The sequence below is a fragment of the Arachis duranensis genome, chromosome 4 (genome assembly GCF_000817695.3).
Source record: "Arachis duranensis cultivar V14167 chromosome 4, aradu.V14167.gnm2.J7QH, whole genome shotgun sequence".
Taxonomy (NCBI): Eukaryota; Viridiplantae; Streptophyta; class Magnoliopsida; order Fabales; family Fabaceae; genus Arachis; species Arachis duranensis.
This window is the reverse complement of record NC_029775.3, coordinates 4,659,322-4,665,008: the sequence shown is the minus strand read 5'-3', so window position 1 is coordinate 4,665,008 and position 5,687 is coordinate 4,659,322.

The window sequence follows — 5,687 nt, the reverse complement described above, 5'->3', positions numbered from 1 at the left end:
TTAGGGGCCTCAGTCGAAAAGGCAAAGCCTTTCTTTAATTTACTAAGAAAATGAGTTACTTTTGAGTTGATGAAGGAGTGTGAGGATGCCTTCAAAAACTTTAAAACTTTGTTATCCTCTCCTCTTGTCCTAGCAAAGCTGAAGTCTGGAAAGCCGTTATATTTGTACTTATCTATAACTGATGAATCTGTTGCTTCAGTTTTAGTATTGGAAGGGGACAGCAAACAACAGCGACCTGTGCATTTTATTATTAGGGTCCTCCAAAGTCCCGAATTAAGATACTCAATATTAGAAAAATTTGTTTTTGCACTTTTAACATCAGCACGTTGGTTAAGACAATATTTCCAAATTTACTTAATAATTGTACGAACTGACAAACTAATAATTTTTTTTTTGCAAAAAACTGATTTGGCAGTCGGATGATGAGCTGATCAATAGAGTTATCACAATTTGATATACAATACGAACCATGCTCTGCTATAAAAGCACAAGCAATGGTAGATTTTTTTGCCGATATGACCTATTCTACTCCCGAACTCCCAACCTGGGAACTCCATATTGATGGGGCTTTGAATATGAAATTTGGAGGTGCAGGAATCATCCTGACTAAGGGAGAAGATTCGGTCATTGAAATCTCCATTAAGTTTGATTTCTCAATTTCAAACAATCAAGTTGAATATGAAGTCTTAATTACAGGATTAGCATTAGCATACAAGTTGGGGTAACAGAGCTCATGGTGTTCAATAATTTTCAAATTGTAACCTCTCAAGTTAATGGAGAGTATCAAGCATGAGGCCTAATCTTATAATTATATCTCAAGAAGGTATAAAGCAAAATTTCAAACTTTAAATAATTTTATATTAAGCATGTGCCCCGAGAGCAAAACACACGAGTTGACGTCCTATCAAAGTTAACCAGCACTAAACCAGGTAGTGGTAACTGAAGCCTAATTCAGGAAGTACTTTCAGAACCATTCGTAGGTATTTCTGATATTACGGTATCCCATGTAAGAAATAACACTTCCTGGCTAAATCCCATATGTATGTATCTAGAGCATGGGTTTCTTCCTAATGATCCAAAGGAAGCCAGGAAGTTACATTTAAACTTAGCAAAGTATACCATAATTAATGGAGAATTAAATAAAAGAGGCATTTCACAGCCTCTACTTAAATGTCTTAAACCTCAGCAAATAAATTATGTTACAAGAGACTATAAAGAGTGTTGTGGATACCATATGGGAGGCAAGTCGTTGGCACAGGTCATAAGAGCAGGATACTATTGGTCCACAATCATAAAAGATGCAATGAACTATGTCAAAATACGTTTAAAGTGTCATGTATATAGCAATCTCTATCAAGCTCTACCTCAGGAGCTCGTTTCCATAATTCTGATGAGATTTTTTGCAAAATGGGGGTAAACTTGCTAGGACTTTTTTCATAAGGACCTGGCCAAGTCAATTTTTTTATAATGAGAATTGATTATTTCACTAAGTAGATTGAAGCTATGCCATTGTCGAAAATAACAGCATGTCAATGTCGGAAATTCATGTGGAGAGATGTCTTAATCAGGTTTGGGATCTCTGAGGTGATAGTGACGGATAACAGAACTCAATTTCCAGATTTTAAATTTCGGGAGTACTTAAGTGGCTTCGGTATACACCAAGTGTTTGTATCAGTGGAACACCCCTAGCCTAATGGGCAAGTTGAGGCCACAAATAAGATAATCCTTAAGGGTTTAAAGAAAAGGTTAGATGGCTTTCTGGGATCATGGGCTGACGAGTTATGGACGGTGCTATAATCTTATCACACTACACCCCAATATTCTACGAGGAAAACATCATTCTGACTTACCTATGGTGAGGAAGCGGTGATACCAGTGGAAATTAGTGAATCAAACCCATGGCTTCTTCTCGGAGGAATGGGAAGTCATCCCGACTTAAATCCCATCGATGAAGTAAGATCCACAACCAACTTAGGTGAACAAGCCTTAAAGCAAAGGATTGTAAAGAGGTATAACACCAAGGTTAAGCCTAGGTGTTTCCAGATTTGCGATCTTATGCTAAGACAAGCTGATGTTGGAGTCTCAGGTACCTAAGGAAAGCTGACTCCCACATGGAAAGGACCCTTCAGAATTAAGGGGAGTCTAGGCAAAGGGGCTTATAAGTTAGAAAGCGTGGAAGGTTCCGATGTCTCGAAGACGTGGAATGTTATTCACTTGAAGAATTATTATTCTTAAATGACTGGATGTATGAGTAAATGTTACTCCAATTGTAAAAAAGTGATTGTGTAATTTAAATTTGATTACGTGAGTTGACGCCGAGAATAAATAACGAAAAAGGCGCACCCAAAATAACGTTTGAAAACCGGGAAACACTTAAAGTGCAAGTAGCAACCTAAATAAAAGCCTGCTACAGCCAAATTGATTTCAACAAGACAAAAACAGAAAAAAAAGTTTTGTTCACAAAAAAACTTAGACAAATTTCACAAAGGAAAGTTAAATTATGTTAACTATTTTTTCATCAAATACTTTCTTGAAAGCACCGACTCCAGAGACATCGAAGTTGGGAGCTAAAAGTTTAATCTACTTAAGCATGTTCTTCTCGACATCAAATAATGGCAGCTTGTTTGGCTTTCTTAACTGAGGCAGAAAGATCCTCAATATGCTTCATAAGCTCGGAGATTTTCTTCTTGTATTTCTCTTCAGAAGTTTTTTTCGCCTCCTCCAAAGTCTTAACTTTGGTTTGAATGTTCTCCTTTTCCTCTTTAAGAGTAGCTAGAGATTTTCTTAAACTCAAAGCCTCCGACTTAACCTCCTTCAACTCATTCTCATGCTCCAAAACCTCAGATCGAAAAATAGCAATCTCTTTCTCAGCATCCCTAATATAAGTAGCCGATCGAAGTAACATTCTCTGGACACGGGGTAAGGTTTCTTCAAGGGAAAGCTTGGCTAAGCCCGACTTAATCACCTCGGTCAACAGTCAATGAATTTTGGAGCTTGAAACTCCTTTTCCAAAATACGACCAAAGGAGGTTGGAGGAGGGACTTCTTCTACTTCAACTTGTCCTTTCCCTTTCTTTTGTTTTTTCTTTTTAAGAGAATTGAAGAGAGAAAGGTCATCAATATCATGAACTTTGGTATCTGCTCCCGGGTAAAATTTTGGAGGGGGAGGTATGCTGCTTAAAGTGGCAGAAGAAGAAACCCCATCTCTGTCCTCCCAGATTCATAATATGGGTAGGATCCAAAGAGGCTAACCTCCTCCTCATTGCTATAATAGCTTCTAAGCCGACGACCATGTCATCTACAAAAAGAAAGCATAAGATTGTTTAAAGATAAGATAAAGAAACAAAAAAGAGAAGGCAAAAAGAGTGCAAAATTTACCAATAGCATTTCGAGCAGTATGCTCATAAGCCAAAATAGTACAAAGACTAAGAAGATTCTAGAGTTCTAAAAGTATTTAGATGCTTGTGAACTCGAAAGCATTGACACCTTGTAATTGAATCTTGGGAGAAGAAACAATTAAACTTCCAGTACAAATTAAATCTTTTTTCATTTCTCAAAGTTATAAAAAACGTGTAATCCCCTCCACTCTCTCTATTTTTAAAAATCTCTATTTAAAATCCTGATAGGATTCTTCAAATATGTTGAAAATCCTCCTATTTGGGTTACCATGGAAGGAGATGAAATCACGATCATGAAAATTGAAAGGCATTGTCAAGTTAAAGCAGTAGAAAAAAAATTCTATAGGAGGCTTCCAATCCTAAGAAGGAGCACATAAGCTCAAATCCTCAAATGATGGCCCAAGTGTTTGGATAAAACTGAGAAGGGGCACATTTAGTATATCCCAGGATGTCCCACTGAAAGTCAGTAAAAGGAAGATGAATCCCAAGGCGGATAAAGAGAGTCTCGTACATCTACAGTCAATCAGGTTGCAAGTTCGTATATTTGTTGTAGTAACAAAGACAGTCATTCTTGTGAGGAATAGAAAAAACGTGTAAGATACATAAATCAAAATTAAAGACGACCCAGCTTTTCGCAGGGAATCTAACTCGTCCTGGTTAACTGTGGAAGGAGTAGACTTTACCTCCTCAGAAACCCAAGAGTGGGGATCCACTCGCCGAGTCGAGACAAGTCGTGGAAGTGGTCCTGAGGATGATGTCCCAACTCACTCACGAGAGGCTATTACTTTCTTCCTCAGCATCTCGGATATACCTACAGGGGCACCACCACTAAATCATAAAGAGAAAAAATTTCCACATTCCTCTAAAGAACAAACACACTGTAATTTTCAGGAAAGAGGGAAAAACCTAAAATTACTGGAACATTGAAGTACGTAAAACTAAATAATGGTACCTCTACTAAAATGATTGATTACTCAAAATAACCAAAATATTCGAAATAAGCAGCGCAACAGAAAATAAAGCAAATAAAGTCACAATACGTTCAAAGAGCAATAAGAGGAAGAAAAAAATTCCATCCATAAATCAACTCTGAGACCACAAATAGAAAAACAAGAAAAGAAGAATATTGAAAAGACAAGTTCTCTTACCTAGGTATGATTGAGCAACCTCCAAAAGAAGAAGAAAAGAGAACCCTGAACGCTTGACGCAGACGAGAGAAAATGGGAGGTTTTTCAGTCGAAAGAGAGGAAGAGAAATGATTTTCGAAATAAAGTTGAGAATGGGAAAATAAGTGGAAGTAGAAGTTCCCACTAGTAGAATTAAATGTGAGATTGATTGATGATAAACGAGAGAAATGCAAAATAAAGCTGACGGTTCAAAAACTGTGAAAAAGTTACAACTGCTTGAAAAAACTGAAAAGACTCCTCAAAATTTTTTGTTCCCAAAAATTCAAAAAATCAAATTGGGCCTTGATCCATCAAAATTTGTGTATACATGACAAGGCCGAAAGTCAAGAAATCTGAGTTAGGACACTGTTCTAGACAAGAACAGATAATCAGAAAACCTACTCTCTAGTTTCGAACGTTACACGAACCTAACAATAAAAGACAATGCTACTTAGCGAAACGGAAAAGCGTTAGAAATAAAATGTATATCCGAAGCAATAAATATCTTAACGGATACTCAAAAAGGATATAAAATCGAGAACAAAAGAGCTCGAAACATATAAAAAAAGAGTTTTCATCATTACTTTTAGCAAACACTACTAACTTAAACATCAGAGTATATTTGCAGGAAGTCTTCCCCACTTGGTATGAACACAGCTCTAATCGGAATCTCAAAAACTATTCATCTCGTTTTAATCCAAAAAATACGATCAATAAATGATTCAATTTTATAAGTTTTGATTAACAACAAAAGCTTTAGGAAGGAAGCGGAGTAAGTGATACCGCATGGTGGATGACGAAGAAATGAAGATGTGTAATAATCAGTATCGATTCTTCAATATGCCTTCTAAGTAACTCAAAACATAGTTCAAAGTTCCATTTCCATGCTACCTTTTGATAAAGTATAATGTACTTTAATAACCTGTACCATAATGTCTACACTCTACACTTTCGCTACCATAATGTCTACCCTTTCGCATTAATATGTAACTAGTGATGGTACAAGCCAACTTGGGTTGGTCAGTTAACTCACTCGTCACTTAAACTAGAGAGGCCGAATTCCGCATAAACAAGGTCTGTGGATTAGGGTTGATGTCATTTATCAACAGTTCAACAGCAACAAG